The following is a 17,327-nucleotide window of genomic DNA, read 5'->3' on the forward strand; positions in this document are numbered from 1 at the left end:
AGCCTTTAAAACTGTGATTTTCATTCATCAATTTTTTTTTTTTTGTAAGAGGATGACACCATTTCTGCTTAGATACATCAGGTTTAATGGTAATTAAAATTTCATTCAACCACCTTATAATGTTTGGAAGGATGAATTGAAAATTCTAGTTAGCCAATAGCTTCTTTAAGGCGGTATGTTGGACCATACTGCCTGGAGACAGGGAAGACCATAAGAGAGACACAAGAATAGGGTCATAGGATTTGGAACTTGAAGGGATCTTAGAAACTTGTTCCAAACCCCTCATTTTACAGATGAAAAAACTTAGGATCAAAGCGGGAAAGTGATTTTCCCAAGGTTACCCAGGTTGGTAGTCAAGCCAACACTCAAATTGTATCCTCTGAATCCAAATGTAATGGTTATTTCATTACATTATGCTGACAGGGCCAGGAAAAGGAGAAAAAAATGGACTCCAGCTGTTAAGGAGACAGCAGAGTAGACTCCAGGTGTCAATTAATTAGTCATATGTTCCCCAAACATCTATTAGGCATTCAGTCTTGTTCTAGGTTGGGACAAGGGAAGAAATACAAGACATAGTTCTTGCCCTCACAAAGCCCATAATCTATAGAGGGAAAGAAGACCACACACATGACTGTTATATGATTAAGCGTCAGAACAATTGATGTAGACAGACAATTAGAGAATAAGCCAGAAATGAATAAAGTGTTAATTGTGTGAAATTTAAAGCCAAGAGGAGAAGGGAGACAGCCTCCTAGTGAAGGAGGACTTGAGCTGAGTTAAAGCTGGGCAATTTGAAGAAGTACATTTTGGAGGAGATGGACCGAAAGCAAGGAATCACTTCAGCCTGAGGTACTAGGACAGGCAAAGTCTAAAGGATGGTCATTAACACAATATGTGGGGGGGAGTGGGGGTAAAGGAGGGGGCACCTGGCCAGAGGGGTAGCAGTGTGATAGAGGAATAAGAATATCGGACCTGAGATCAGGAGACCTGGATAAATTTCACCTTTGACACTTACTAACTGTGTGACCCTTGGACAAGTTACTTAAACACCTCTATGCCTCAGTTTCCTCACTTGTAAAGTTAGGGGAATTGGATTCATTGTCCTGTAAGGTCACTTTCAGCTCTAAATCTCTGATCTTTTGAACCATTGTTATGCAATCCCAGGATGATTCCATAGAATTCAAAAGCAATAGAAATGAGAGACAAATAAATAGTGCTTGACTTTTGGGTTTTAAATAGATTATAATAACTCAATAATTCCTAGAATTGGCTAAGAATCTCTTAGATCCAGCTCCTTTCCCTGCCTATATTTGCTCTGCATTTTCTGATGAATCTTCCTTAAGGTTAGTTTCTTGCTAGGGCATCTGGCATATTTATATTTCAAAGTATCTTTGGGTCATTAATTACTAAAAGATGATAGATTATGAATTCTTGAACACTTTTCAGTTTTCCAAATCTCCCTTCTTACAGAGAACAAAAATAAAATGACTGTCGGGTTCAAGGTTATCTTTTGATTCAAATGAAATGGGAAAATAAAATATTGGCATTCCTCTTCTCCAAATATGGGCCTAAAGTTGTAGGCAATACTTGGGAAGTATTCAAACCTTCTGTGGTTCTAGGAGCAGATGTAATTCCAGGAGGAAAACAAGTGAAGGGGGAAAAGTCACAGTGAGCCACTTAGGAAAATGATGTTTAATTTCTTACTTAAGCCCTCTGGGGAATTTCTTCAGACAGTTTTGAAAAAGATCAATAATCAATATTGCCAAGAATTTCTTTTCCTTGCAAACCTTTATTTAAACTTCTGTTCTGGTCACCCCTCTGTAAGGACTAAGCTACTTCTGGGGTGAGTGTGAGGGAAGCCCTGGAGGTTCAGAGTTAACTCAAAGTATGAGGCTGTCATTCTTTGCATATCTCTGTCATTATTGCCTGTGTTTCACCAAATAACATCCTGGTTCCCTGAGTTAATTTGTCACCTCCAAGCCTCTCCCTTAGCCCCTTTGACTCACAAAGGAACAAATTCCCAGGAAACACAGGTCTGGGATGATAGTGAGCTGAGAGAATCCTGGCCCTTCTAAGGTTCACCATCCCCTTTCCTTCTGTTGCTTATGCTGGACTTAGAACTTACAAGTCCATTGACTCTGACCTCTCTAAAAAGCTGCACAATCTGAGTAAGGGGTTCATAATCAGTTGATTTATGAGAGTGGTCAGTCAGTAAAGGAAGGCCTGGATTTAAGAAAAATCGTTAAGCTTTGTGATTACAGACAAATCATTGTCTCTCCCAGACTCCAATTTTTCATTAGAAAAACCAGGGGACAAACCAGATAATCTCTGAGACCACTGCCAGCTCTAAAGTTCAGTTTAATTTCACAAAAATTATTAACTTAAATTAAACCGAGGACATTCCCCTCTGCCACTGCAGACAGGCACCTGCTCCTCTAATTATACTCTTAGAGAACTGATTGGCTCACAGGTTAAAGAACTTATCTAAGATCAGCCATTACGTGTCAGAGACATGAAACCTGAACACAGGTTTTTCAGGGGCTGGCTCCCTATTACTATACCAGGTTTGCCTCTCATAAATAAGTTATGGTTATTCAAATCACTAACATTTCTATAGCATTTTCCTTGGAACGGCTCTGTGAGACAGGTAGTCCACGTAATCTTATCTTCATTTCACAGACAGTAATAACTGACATTTACAGAGAACTTTAAGATTTACAAAACACTTTACATACGTGATCTCATTTGATCCTCACAATAACTCTGCAGGGTAGGCATTGTTATTAATTCATTTTTTTCAGATGAAGGAACAGAGATGCCAAAAGACTTGCCCAGGGTCACACAGCTAATATGTCTCTAAGATAACATTTGGATCAACATATTTTCACACTCTTTTCATCGTATCCTGCTGCCTTTCAAGTGAAGTGACATGTTCAAAATTAACCAACTAGTGTGAGAACCAGGGTGATCTTAAAAAAAAATTAGAATTTATACACTGGACACATTTTAAAATTATAGTTTCTCTTGCATAATCTTAAATTGTGTATATTCTCTCTCTTCCCGATCTAGCAAGTCATTCCTTGTTAATAACAGCAACAACAAAATTAAGAGATATAAAAATCATTTTAGTCAAACTAGGCAACAAAATGGAGAGTGGATAGGCTGCCATTCCTGGAGGCAGGAAGACCTGAGTTCAGATATAGCTTCAGTAACGTAATAGCTGTGTGACCCTGGATAAGTCACTTAACCTCAGTTTCTACATATGTAAAATGGGGATAATAATAGCACCTACCTCTCAGAGTTGTAAGGATCAAAGGAGATAACAATTGTAAAGTCCTTCACAGAGTGTCTGCCACATAGTAAAAGCTATATAAATCTTAGTTATTATTATTATTAAATTAACCAACTCACTAACTGAAGATGTTCAATGTTCCAGACCCATGGGCTTTTGACCTCTGTGAGAAGGGAGGAAGTTTCAGTTTCATTTTTTTCCAGTTGGAGTTATTCCATGCATTGTTTTCCTGATTCTGCTTGCTAAACTCTGCCACAGTTATATGTCTCTCCATGATCCTATGAATTCTTTGTATGTACTGAAACCAGAACTTATTTATACATTTCTTTTTAAATAGCAAATCCAGTGTATAAAGTGTGCTATATAAACTCAACCCGAATCAGCTTCTTTAAGAACCATGAAGAGGAACATTGTGTGGGTTAAGACACCTAACCTGAAATCCCACTGTCACTTTTATTACAACGTTAAAGGAGAACCTACTCTCAGAATTCATTGCAACAATTCTCCTGTGGCTTACTAGAGTCAGATCTCCCGGCTAATTACCTTGTTTCATCTACCATAACGGAATGGGAAGGGGCATTAGGAATCATTTAGTTTATAATGTAAAATGATTATTTTACTGACGGAGAAACTGAGGCTTAGGTCATCTTAGGCATGTTTTCCATTCATTCATTCGCACAAATTTTAAGTAGCTATTGTGTATAGGCCACATAGAGCTTCTAATCTTGTGAAGGGATAAGACACAAATACAGATAACTATAGTGTGCCGTATTAGGATATTATATGATAAACGCATTGAAATGTAAAAGAATGTTATGTGATTCTGGTGTCTAGGGTTTGTTACTGACCTGGAGAATCACGGAAGGGATGGCTTTCCGAGTTGAGCTTTAAAGAAAGTGTGAGGTTATTCTATGCATTGGGAATAACATGAACAAAAGCAGGGCACCAGGGAGGGGAGCAGAAAGTAATCTGATTTTGCATTTCATATGAATGTTTTCTTATTTAATAAATTGCACTCTTTCCAGGGTGTTAGGACCAGGAAGTCCTTCTGTAACCCTGGAAAATAAGCTGTATCTTTATCTGGATATAGTGAGGACCATAGTTTAGAGATTTCTAGGTTCCTAGAGAATCCCTAGGTGATTCTTTGAAAGAATTCTAGTGTTTTCTATCTCACCAGCTCTTTACAAGTCTCTTCTCCTTTTAAGGTAGTAGTTAATGGGATTTACTGAACTAGAATCATAGAAACACATGCTGTGGTTCATGCAATGCACAGCTTAGTTACTACCTCATGTACCATGCCTTGTGCTGCTCTCCCCCACCTCCCATCCCAATTAGAAGTATTTTCTTCCCTGTGAAGCTGGTTTCTATATACTTTGCATTCATTTACTTTCATTCATGTCATCCTTCCCCCCCCCCCACAGTAGAATGTAAACTCCTTGAGGACAAGAACTGTTTAATTTTTGCCTTTGTAATGCCCATCACTTCATACAGTGCCTTGTCAAGATGAACTACTTCCTAGGAGACTAATGACCTGGCAGGTCACTATGGCAATCTTGAAGACTATGGAGAATAGGAGTCATTGCAGGATTATCTAAAAATCAAAGGAAAAAAGAGGAAAGAGAATGGAATCTGCAACTATGGGCCAGTGAGTTTGACACTGGTTCTTGGGAAAATTCTATAGTATATTATTAAAGGGTTGGTTAATGAATATGTAGAAAAGGAAACAATTCTCACTAAGAATTTGGATAGTTTCAGTAACTGACTACAACTCAATTGTTCCATCAGGTTGGCCCCAGAGCATATTCTACAAACTCTTTAGTCATCTGTCAAGGAACCTGCATGAGCATCTTGCTATCTCTCCTGCCACCATATAACACTTCCTCACTCTGACCTTCTTTCTACTTCTTACTTAGAAAACAATCATCAAAATCAATACTACCATTGCTACTTGAAAAGTCATGACAATCAGCTACCCTATAGTTCCATTCACAAACACTGGGACTCTCCAGATTGTAGTTATCTTACCAGTGTATTTAATCTCCCTCCCAAATCCCCCCGTTAGAATTTAAACCCTTCAAGGGCAAGATCCATCTCATTTTTAAAATTTATATTCCCATCACCTACCACAGTGCATGTCACATATATATGTACATATGTATGTATATATATATGTGTATGTGTATGTATATGTATCTATATATACATGCATACACTCACACACATATATGTATGTGTGTGTACATGCATGTATATATACACACACGTATATATGTGGATACATACAAAATCAGCTGCTTCATAAGTAGTTATACATTAGAAATTCATTCATTCATGCATCAAGGACAGGTCATCCTGAGTTCACTTAATTTCCTTTTTTTAATGACTCACTAGACTAGTAGATCAGGAGAATGCTAAAAATATAGTTTATTTAGATTTTAGCAAAGCTTTTGTAAAATGCTCATGCTATTCTTGTGGAAAATATAGGAAGATGTGATCTAGATTATAGTATAATTATGTAGATTTAGAACTATTTGAATGATCAGATCCACCCCAAAAATAGTCATTAATGGTTTTATGTGAACTTGACAGAAAGTATACAGTGGAATATCCCAGGGAGCTATGTGTAATACCTGAGACTTCCTTATACAAACATCTCCATAGAATTATTCTACATTCAAATCATTTTATGAGTTTAAACATAGGACACATTAATTCAAAGCCAAAGATATTCTAACAAGCAGGTTAACAAATAAATGACAAAAGCCCCCCTGGCCCTCAGCATAGGTTGTCATCCTACCTGTGAGGACTGTGATGCATGTAAAGGATGGATTACCCATAACCTCACCAGCACTTAGCAAAAATTTAGCAATATAGTCAATATAGGAAGCTATCATCTTATATTGCTTCCTTTGCATAGCCAAACTCTTAGAAAAAAAGCATCTATACTCTTTGTTTTCAACCCCTCTCCTTCCATTCACTTTTCAACTCCTTAAAATCTGGCTTCCAGCCTTGTCATTTGAACTTCTCTCTTCATGGTTATCAACAATCTCTTTTAAAAAATAGACTGTTTTGACAAAAATTTCTGGGAAAACTGGATAAAAGTATGGCAGAAACTAGGCATAGACCAATGCCTAACACTATACACAAGAGTAAAGTCCAAATGGGTACTTGATCTAAGTATAAAGATTGATACTATAAACAAATTGGTGGAGCAAGGAATAGGGTATTTATCAGATTTATGGAGAAGGGAAGAATTTTTGACTAAAGAAGAGATAGAAAGCATTATGAAGTACAAAATGGATAATTTTGATTACATAAACTGAAAAGTTTTTGCACAATCAAATCCAATGCAACCAAGATTAGGAGGGAAGCAGAAAACTGGGAAAGAATTTTTGCAACTAGTGTCTGTGATATAGGCCTCATTTCTAAAATATATAGAGAACTGAGTCACATGTACAAGAATACAAGTCATTCCCCAATTGATAAATGGTCAAAGGATATGAACAGGTAGTTTTCAGAGGAAGAAATTAAAGCTATCTATAGTCATAAAAAATGCTCTAAATCACTATTGATTAGAGAGATGCAAATCAAAACAACTCTGAGATACCACATCACACTTATTAGATTGGCTGACATGACAGAACAGAGAGATAATAAATGTTGGGGAAGACGTGGGAGAGTTGGTACACTTATTCATTGTTGGTTGAGCTGCGAGCTGATCCAACCATTCAGGAGAACAATTTGGAACTATGCCCAAAGGGCTACAAAAATGTGCATACCCTTTGACCCAGCAATATTGCTTCTAGGACTGTATCCCCAAGAGATCATAAAAATGGGAGAAGGTCCCACATGTACAAAAATATTTATAGCAGCACTCTTTGTAGTTCCCCAAAACTGGAAATCAAGGGGATGCCCATCAATTGGGGAATGGTTGAATAAATTATGGTATATGAATGTAATGGAATACTATTGTGCTATAAGAATTGATGAACAGGAAGACTTCAGAGAGGCCTGGAAAGGCTTATATGATCTGATGCTAAGCGAAAGGAGCAGAACCAAGAGAACTTTGTACACAGCAACAACTACAGTATGCAAGGACTTTTTCTGGTAGACAGAACTTCATTGTAATGCAAGGACTTAAAAAATTCCCAATGGTCTTTAAGGCAAAATGCCTTCCACATCCAGAGAAAGAACTATGTAATTTAATCATGGATTGTAGCAGATCATTTCCTTTTGTATTGCGTTTTGGTTTGTTGTATGATTTCTTCAATTCATTTTAATTCTTCTATACAACATGACTATGGTGAAAATGCATTTAATATGAATATATGTGTAGAACCTATATAAAATTGTATGTCATCTCAGGGATGGAGGCGGGGTTGGGGAGAGGGAGAATGAGAGAGGGAAAGAAATAATCTGGGTTGTATGGTAGTGATTGTGGAACACTGAAAATAAATAAATAAAAACTAGATTTTTGTGTTTTTATATTACCTAGATTTAGCCCTGTATCCCTCCCTTTCTACTTCCCATCTTGTGCAGAGCCACTCTTATAATAAAGAATTTTTCAAAAGAAAAAGAAGGGAAGAAAAAAATTCAACAAGACTGATTAATACGGCCAAGATGGCGTAGTAGAAAGACGCACATACACATAGCTCCGAACCCACAACCCATAGAACAACTACAAAGAAGTAACTCACGGCGAATTCTGCACCCAGAGGCCACAGAACATTGGAGCGAGGGAGATTTCTGTTCCGGAGAGACCTGCAAACCTCTCGTAAAAGGTCCTTCGTGCTGCGGACTGGGCGCCGGGACTGGGAGCTGAGTACAGCCCTGCCGTGGTCGCGGCACCGAGAGGAACAGATCCGAGCGGGCTTCAGGGACGGGATCTCCAGCGGCCGCACAAGTACCTCCACCCACAGGTGACGGGGGTCGGTGAGAGAGTCCCTTTGGCGGGTCGAGGGGGGAGTGGGGTGTCCCCATGGCTCGGGCCCCCTCAGGAGACAGAAGCTGAGGGGCAGCGGCAGACCAGAGCTCCCCAAGCAGGCAGGAGCCTGGATCCATTGTTGAAGGTCTGTGCATAAACTCCCTGAGGGAACTGAGCCTGAGAGGCAGCCCTGCCCTCACCTGAGCATCTGAATTTAATCTCACACTGAATAGCAGCCCTGCCCCCGCCCAAAGCACTGAGGCTGGAAGCAGCATTTGAATCTCAGACCCCAAACACTGGCTGGGAGGATCAGAAGGTGAGGTGGGTGTGAGGAAAATATTCAGAGGTCAAGTCACTGGCTGGGAAAATGCCCAGAAAAGGGAAAAGAAATAAGACTATAGAAGGTTACTTTCTTGGTGAACAGGCATTTCCTCCCTTCCTTTCTGATGAGGAAGAACAATGCTTACCATCAGGCAAAGACACAGAAATCAAGGCTTCTGTGTCTCAGCCCACTCAATGGGCTCAGGCCATGGAAGAGCTCAAAAAGAATTTTGAAAATCAAGTTAGAGAGGTGGAGGAAAAACTGGGAAGAGAAATGAGAGACATGAAGTCAAAGCATGAACAGCAAATCAGCTCCCTGCTAAAGGAGACCCAAAAAAATGTTGAAGAAAATAACACCTTGAAAACTAGCCTAACTCAATTGGCAAAAGAGGTTCAAAAAGCCAATGAGGAGAAGAATGCTTTCAAAAGCAGAATTAGCCAAATGGAAAAGGAGATTCAAAAGCTCACTGAAGAAAATAGTTCTTTCAAAATTAGAATGGCACAGATGGAGGCTAAGGACTATATGAGAAAGCAAGAAATCACAGAACAAAGCCAGAGGAATGGAAAAATGGAAGATAATGTGAAATATCTCATTGGAAAAACAACTGACCTTGAAAATAGATCCAGGAGAGACAATTTAAAAATTATGGGACTACCTGAAAGCCATGATCAAAAGAAGATCCTAGACATCATCTTTCATGAAATTATCAATGAAAACTGCCCTGAGATTCTAGAACCAGAGGGCAAAATAAATATTCAAGGAATCCACAGAACACCGCATGAAAGAGATCCAAAAAGAGAAACTCCTAGGAACATTGTGGCCAAATTCCAGAACTCCCAGGTGAAAGAGAAAATATTGCAAGCAGCTAGAAAGAAACAATTCAAGTATTGTGGAAATACAATCAGGATAACACAAGATCTAGCAGCTTCTACATTAAGGGATCGAAGGGCATGGAATAGGATATTCCAGAAGTCAAAGGAACTAGGACTAAAACCAAGAATCACCTACCCAGCAAAACTGAGTATAATACTTCAGGGGAAAAATTGGTCTTTCAATGAAATAGAGGATTTTCAAGCATTCTTGATGAAAAGACCAGAGCTGAAAAGAAAATTTGACTTCCAAACACAAGAATGAAGAGAACCATGAAAAGGTGAACAGCAAAGAGAAGTCATAAGAGACTTACTAAAGTTGAACTGTTTACATTCCTACATGGAAAGACAATATTTGTAACTCTTGAAACATTTCAGTATCTGGGTACTGGGTGGGATTACACACACACACATGCACACACGCACACACACATAGAGACAGAGTGCACAGAGTGAATTGAAGAGGATGGGATCATATCTTAAAAAAAATGAAATCAAGCAGTGAGAGAGAAAGATATTGGGAGGAGAAAGGGAGAATTGAATGGGGCAAATTATCTCTCATAAAAGAGGCAAGCAAAAGACCCATTAGTGGAGGGATAAAGAGGGGAGGTGAGAGAAAAACATGAAGACTACTCTCATCACATTCCACTAAAGGAAAGAATAAAATGCACACTCATTTTGGTATGAAAACCTATCTTACAACACAGGAAAGTGGAGGATAAGGGGATAAGCAGAGTGGGGGGGGATGATAGAAGGGAGGGCATGGGGAGGAGAGTGCAATTTGAGGTCAACACTCATGGGGAGGGATAGGATCAAAAGAGAATAGAAGTAATGGGGGACAGGATAGGATGGAGGGAAATATAGTTAGTCCTATACAACACAACTATTATGGAAGTCATTTGCAAAACTACACAGATTTGGCCTATATTGAATTGCTTGCCTTCCAAAGGGAAGGGGTGGAGAGGGAGGGAGCTAAAGAAGTGGGAACTCAAAGTGTTAGGATCAACTGTAATGTTCTTACCACTAGGAAATAAGAAATACAGGTAAAGGGGTATAGAAAGCTATCTGGCCCTACAGGACAAAAGAGAAGACAGAGACAAGGGCAGAGAGGGATGATAGAAGAGAGAGCAGATTGGTCATAGGGGCAATTAGAATGCTTGGCGTTTGGGGGGGAGGGGATAAAAGGGGAGAAAATTTGTAACCCAAAATTTTGTGAAAATGAATGTTAAAAGCTAAATAAAAAAAAAAATGTCAAAAAAAAAAAAACAAAAAAAAAAGACTGATTAATACATTGAAAAAATACCCCTAGCTTTATATATAATGTTCTATACTCATGCACCCCTCACCCCTGCAATGTATGCAAGAGAGCAAGATGAGTTGTTCTCTCACAAATCTTTTTGTTTGAGGGGGAGGGGCTTCTTTGGTCTTCATAATTCCACAACTTTCATTTTTTACTGTTTTGTGATTGTTGTTCTTTCCACTTACATTGTTGTAGCCACTGTATATATTGTTTTCCTGGCTCTTTTTTTTTTTTTACTTCATTTTGCATTGGTTCATAAAATCCTCATTTCTCTGTTCATTATATTTGTCATTTCTTACAGTGCAGTAATATTCCATTTCATTCATGTAGCACAATTTTCAACACTTAAATTGTATTTTATTTTCAGTTCTCTAATCTTTTCCTTCCCCCACCCCCTCCCTCACCCGTTGAGAAAGCAAGAAATACAAAATTCACTACAAATATGAAATCATGCAAAACAAATTTCTGCTGCATTAGTCATGTTCTTGGGGAGGAGTGGAGACAAAATAAAGAAAGGGAGGAACAAAATTTGCTTCAATTTGTGTTTTGAGTCCATTAGCTTTCTATTTGATGGTGAATAGCATTTTTCATCAAGGGTGAAATGTGGTGGATCAGTGTATTGATCAGAGTCACTAAGTCTTTCATTGTTGATTATCTTTACGATATTGCTGTTACTGTGTAAATTGTTTTCCTGGTTCTTCTTACTTCACTACGTATCAGTTCATAGAATTCTTCCGAGGTCTTTCTGAAACCATTTGTTTCATCATTACTCACAGTACAATAGTATTCTATCACACGCATATACCCTAATTCGTTCAGTCATGCTGCCGTTGATAGGCATCCCCATACCCCATGCCAGTTTCCCAATCTTTGTCATCACACCAAGAGCTCCTATAAATATTTTGGTACATATTGGTTCTCTAGTTTTTCTTTGATTTCTTTGGAGTTTAAACCTAGTCAATAAAAATCTTAATTGCTAAACTGAACCACCTCTTCTTAAGTCTTCATCCTTCTTGATCCCTGTTGCTTTGGACGTTGTCAGGCAACCTCTCTTTCCATATAATTTTGGAACTGTTAACTTTTAAAATGCCAATTTCTACTTTTTTTTATCTGACAGACTGGGTTTTCTCAGCTTCCTTTGCTGAATTATAAGTCATATCCTGCCCCCTACCCATGGATTTACCCTATAATTCAATCTTATACTAACACCTTGTCTCTTCCTCATTAATATTCCCTTTCATAGGTTCTAATGGGCTTGAAAATCATGTCTTTGGAAATAATTTCTAAATCTATTTATATGACACTAATTTCTGTTTTGTTGTCTATTCACATATCAACAACTGCCCATTGGACATCTCCATCTGGATATTCCAAAGGCATATCAAACTCAGTACATTTACAATGGACTTAATTATTTTGTTCCCTAAATCCACACCTCCTCCAAAAATCTCTACTTCTATGTGCACCCCACTATCCTTCTAGACAAGTAGGTTCACAACCTCAGGGTCATTGTCTGTTCGTCCTGTCCTTCATTTCACATATCTTATTACTGGTCATTTCTTCCTGAGGCTGTCTCTAAAATATCTCTCACATTTATCCCCTTTTCCTTATTCCCTGGTTGCCACCTAGTTCAGGACTCAATTGCCTTTTATCTGGCTTATTTCAATAACCTACTGATTACTAGGTCTATCAATAAATATTGATTAAGCTCCTACTATGTACCAGACTCTGCAACAAGTTCTGGGGATACAAAAAACAGCAAAAGACAGTCCTTACTGTGGAGGAATCTAATGGGGAAGACAATAAGCAAACAAATAAGTACAAACAACCTACACTGAGGACAAATAGGAAATAATTAAGAGAAGAAAGTCATTAGAATTTAGAGGGGTTAGGAAGGGCTTCCTGAAGATGAGATTTTAGTTGCCAGAGAAGCCAGTAGGCAGAGATGAAGAGGAAGAATTCAGCAGGCATGGGAGAGGGACAGTCAAAGAAAATGTCCTGAGCTGAGAGATGAGTATTGTTTGTGCAATATCCAAGTGGCAAGTTCCTTGGATCAAGGAGTAGATGATGGGGGGTAGGATATAAGAAGATATATCTTAAAAGACATAAGTAGTAATATTGTCTAAAATAAAAAGTAAGAGGGAGTTATGAAGGACTTTGAATGATAGAGAATTTTGTAATTGTTGCTGGAAGTGATAAGGAGTCAATGGAGTTTATTGAGTAGAAAAATGACCTGTTGGATCTGTACTTTCAGAAAATCGCTTTGGTGGCCAAATGGAGGATGGAATAGATTGGGGAGATACTTGATGCAGACAGAGGTACCAGCAGGCTATTGCATTAGTGCAGGTGATAATGGCCTGTATCAGAGTGGTGGCAGAGTCAGAGAAGAAAAGAGGACATATTTAGGAAGGGTTTCCAAGGTGAAATTGATAAGTGTGTGGCAGCATAACAGATATGGGGGGAGGAGTGAGAGATAGTGAGGAGCTGAGGATGACACCAAGGCTGCAAGCCTGAGGGATGGAAAGGATGCTATTGCACTCTACAGTAACAGGGAAGATAGGATTGGGGGAGGGTGTAGGGGCAAAAATAAAGAATTCCGTTCTAGGACACATTGACATTCAGATGTCTACTGGACATCTAGTTTGAGCTTATGAAAGGAAATTGTAGATTTGAGGTCAGCAGAGAAGTTGGTGTAAGATAGGTAAATTTGAAAATTGTCAGCATTCAAATGGTAATTAAATCTATGGATGCTGATGAGCTCACCAGCGAGTGAAGTATTATGGAGGGAGAAGAGAAGGGGGCCAGGACAGAAACTTGGGGGTTATGGTAAGAGGCTATGATCTGGATGAGAATCCAACAAAGGAGACTGAGAAAGAGTGGCTAAATAGGTAGTAAGAGATCCAGGAGAGTATCATATCATGGTATTTTGGTGAAATGATAAAGTCAGAAATTGAATTGTGAAGGGTTAAGAAGAGAATGAGAGGAGAAAGAGTAGAAATACCTATTGTAGATGACCTTTTCAAGAAGTTTTGCCATAAAAGGCAGAAGATATATAGGACAATAGTTAGTAGGAATAGAAGGACCAAGTGAGGGTTGTTTATTTTTTCAGGATGAGGAAGACATGGACATGCACAAAGGCAGTAGGGAAGGGCTCAGTTAATAGGGAGAGATTGAAAATAAGTGATAGAATGGGGATGACAGAAGGGAGAATCTGTTGGTGGAGATGGAATGGAATGGAATAGCTTGAGCAGGTAGTGTATAACCTTGGTAAGGAGTGAGGCCACTTCATCATGTGAGAGAGAAGTAAAGGAAGAGATAGTGGCAGAAGGCATCTGAGTGATCTGAAATGAGGAAGAGGGGAGAAGAAGGTGCTCGTGATGAATGGCCTCCATTTTTTTCTATAAATAAGAGACAAGGTTTCTGAGAGAGTGAGGAGCTCTGAGGGTTATGAGAAATTTGAGAAGGAATGAAAAGGTTTGGAAGAGCATCTATGGAGAGGGTAGATTAGTGAGTTGATAAGGGAAATAGAGTAGGATTGCCTTGCAGCAGTGAGGGCCCACTTGAGGTTATATAATACAACTTTTTATTAGAGCCAATTACAGTGGTTTTATGATTTTCTTCATAGGAGCCAGATAAAGAGTGATGTAGTGATCCAAAACTGAAGCTTGTCAGGGTGCCATTGGCAATATAATAAGGAAACTAGAAATTCAAGAGATTTGGACAGTATAGGTTTGAACTGAATCACTAAGGGGTCAAGATGGAGAAAACAAAAGAGTGACTAGTGTAGGGGAGATGGCCTGAGAGAGACTTAATATGTGGAGGAATTAAATGTCATCAACTAGACAAAGAATTTGGTAATGGAAGTCAAATGGACAGGTGGAAAAACAACAGATTATATTTGGATAAGGAGATTTCAGAATTCTTGAATATGGAAATGGTATGTTTGTGAGTGATGGTAAAACCAAAAGTATACTATCTTTGTGTGTAGTTAAGGTAGGTTGGAAGAATAGCTTTTGGGAAGTGACTCCACTGAGGTTCTAAGTTATTAGGATATTTGAGAGTGAGTGGTTATGTATTTTGAAGTCCCTAAATATGAAGGCAGGAGTTGGGGAAGAGAGAAAAATTGTGAGCCATGTATCAAGCTCATTGAAGAAGAAAGAGATGTGACCTGGGGGTCTATAGACAGTAACTATCAGGATTTTGATTGGGTGGAAGATATGAATTGCATAAACATCAAAGGAGATGTTACTAAGTGATAGAGAGAGAGAACCTGAAAGTGGCAATGGGGATCAAGGAGTACTCCAACTTCCTGGCCTTGACAAAGGAGCTGAGGAGAAAGATTAAAGGTGCAGGTAATAATGGAAAGGGTGTCCAGGAAGAATGCGTCATCTGGGAGGAGCCAGGTTCAGTAACAGCTGGAAAGTTCAGAAGGGAAAATGATTCAGGCTCAAGGGAAGTTTGTTGCCTATAGGTCTAATTCCTTTAGGATGCAATACAAACTCTTCAACTCAGTATTTAAAGATCTTCTCAATATGGTTCTGATAGGACTGGGATTTGTGCCAAATCCCTAAAAGGAAAAGACTATGTCTTTGGAATCTGGACCCCCCAAAAAAGAAAAAGCCCTTGCACTTTCCCATGAGGTCCAGTCCCTGGCATTCACCTGAGGCACCATCCATCCTAACAATCTTTTCAATTTTCCTTTCATTGTGGCTCTGATTCAGCCCCAACCTTCAATTCCCTGTTACCTCTGACCCAGCCCAGCCCTTCATTGTCTGTTACCTCCAGGTCACCCCAGACTACTGACCACTCCTAGATCATATCCAGATCTTCCCAGTTTTGTGTATAAAAACCCCCATTAAAGTGCTCACATTCTTAAAATCTGCTCCTTTTTTGGCCATAAAATAAACCTTGTCTCTGAATGAAAGAAGGCTTGAGATGAATTCTTTTCAGACAGACTCATAACTTTGGCCCTTGAATTTCAGGGTTCTCAGCATTTCTAGACCACAATTCCATTCTGCTTTTCCAGTCTTTTTTGTTATTCTTGAGTAATGTACATTTCAGCAATACAAATCTATTTTCTATTCGCCAAATTTGGCATTCCATCTCCTTTCTGCAAACCTTTGATCAAGCTTACCTAGACCTCATTTCTTTCTGACCTCTTCCTTTCTGACCTACAAATCTTAGAATTCCTCATTTCAAGGCTCACTTCATATGCTACCTTTCATAACAAACTTTTAGTCAAATTTTCCTTTCTATAAATATCAAATGTATTCTAGAGGCAGCTAGAACCACAACTAATTGTTAAATTTTCAGTGTGTTTATATTCCTTTGGAAAAGGGGAAACACTACAAATGTCCAAATTTAAGAAAGTGAGGGTGAAAATGTTAATAACGCAGATGAAACTGAAAAGGATGTATCTGATACATTCCTCCTCAACTCCGCACCTCCGCCCCCCCCCCCACATTTACCAGCACACCACTGCATAATTTTCTCTTTATAAATTGTATCATTCAAGAAATGAATATTTTTCATGTTGTCTTTGTATCTCCAGGGCCTGGAAAAACAAAAACAAATCAGAAAACAAGCCCCTAATAAATGGCTTTTAGGTTGAAAACTGCTAAACAAGTTGTGTGACCTCCTCCATGATCTTTAAGGTCCATTCCACAGGGCAGCAAAGCGGATAGAGCGCCATGCTTTGAAATCAGGAAGACCAGAGTTCAAATGCAGCCTCAGACACTTTCTAGCTTAGTGACCCTAGACAAGTCACTTAATCACTTTCCTCATCTATAAAATGAGCTGGAGAAGGAAATGACAAACCATTCCAGTATCTTTGCCAAGAAAACCCAAATGTGGTCACAAAGAGTTAGACACAACTGAACAGCAGCGAAGACCCATTCCTGTTTTGACCTTGGGCAATGTTTCCAGGTCTCTAATTTTCCTTGGTTCTTCTGATGAGAGAAACTTTCTCTGAATTCCCAGAGAAGGAACTTCTATTTAAACTGCTGCATAAATTACCTGCAGCAATTTCAGTTTACTTAAAAGAGCCAATGAGGTCCCTCCCCCCCCCCCTCCATCTTTGCTTTTGTTTCAACAATGAATGACCTACTTAATGCCTTATTTGAATTTACTTTCTTTCCCAGGAAGATACTTTCTCTTCTAAGAAAGCCATTTTTTTTTGGAGGTGGTGGGGAGATGGGTTTGGGGAAAGTATTCACCTGAATTTCCTTCCTATTAAATAATTTGAAGGCTCAGCCAATCAAATTGTCTCTCCCTTCCCCAGTCTTAGAATCACAGAATTTCAGAACTGGAAAAGATTCTGTTGGAGGTATGATGGTAGGTAAATGTTTAACAAAAGATTCTGAAGTAGAAGGGATGGGAGGAAAAACACAAAAATACCCATGACATACTTTTAAGCATAATCTTCCTTGTTAACAGTTTCTCTATCGCTTTAAATCTAGACAATCAACAAAACAATAAACTAAGTCCCAATTTGTAACATTTGCCCATTTCCAAGGTGCTCACACTGAAAATTTACTAATCACCTGGCTTCAGAAGACTCCTTTAAGTGACCTCTGGGGCCATGGGAGGTGTTTTGCATGTGACCTGTGGGTGGAATGCCA

Source organism: Notamacropus eugenii, chromosome 1, assembly GCF_028372415.1.
Source record: "Notamacropus eugenii isolate mMacEug1 chromosome 1, mMacEug1.pri_v2, whole genome shotgun sequence".
NCBI classification, from domain to species: Eukaryota; Metazoa; Chordata; class Mammalia; order Diprotodontia; family Macropodidae; genus Notamacropus; species Notamacropus eugenii.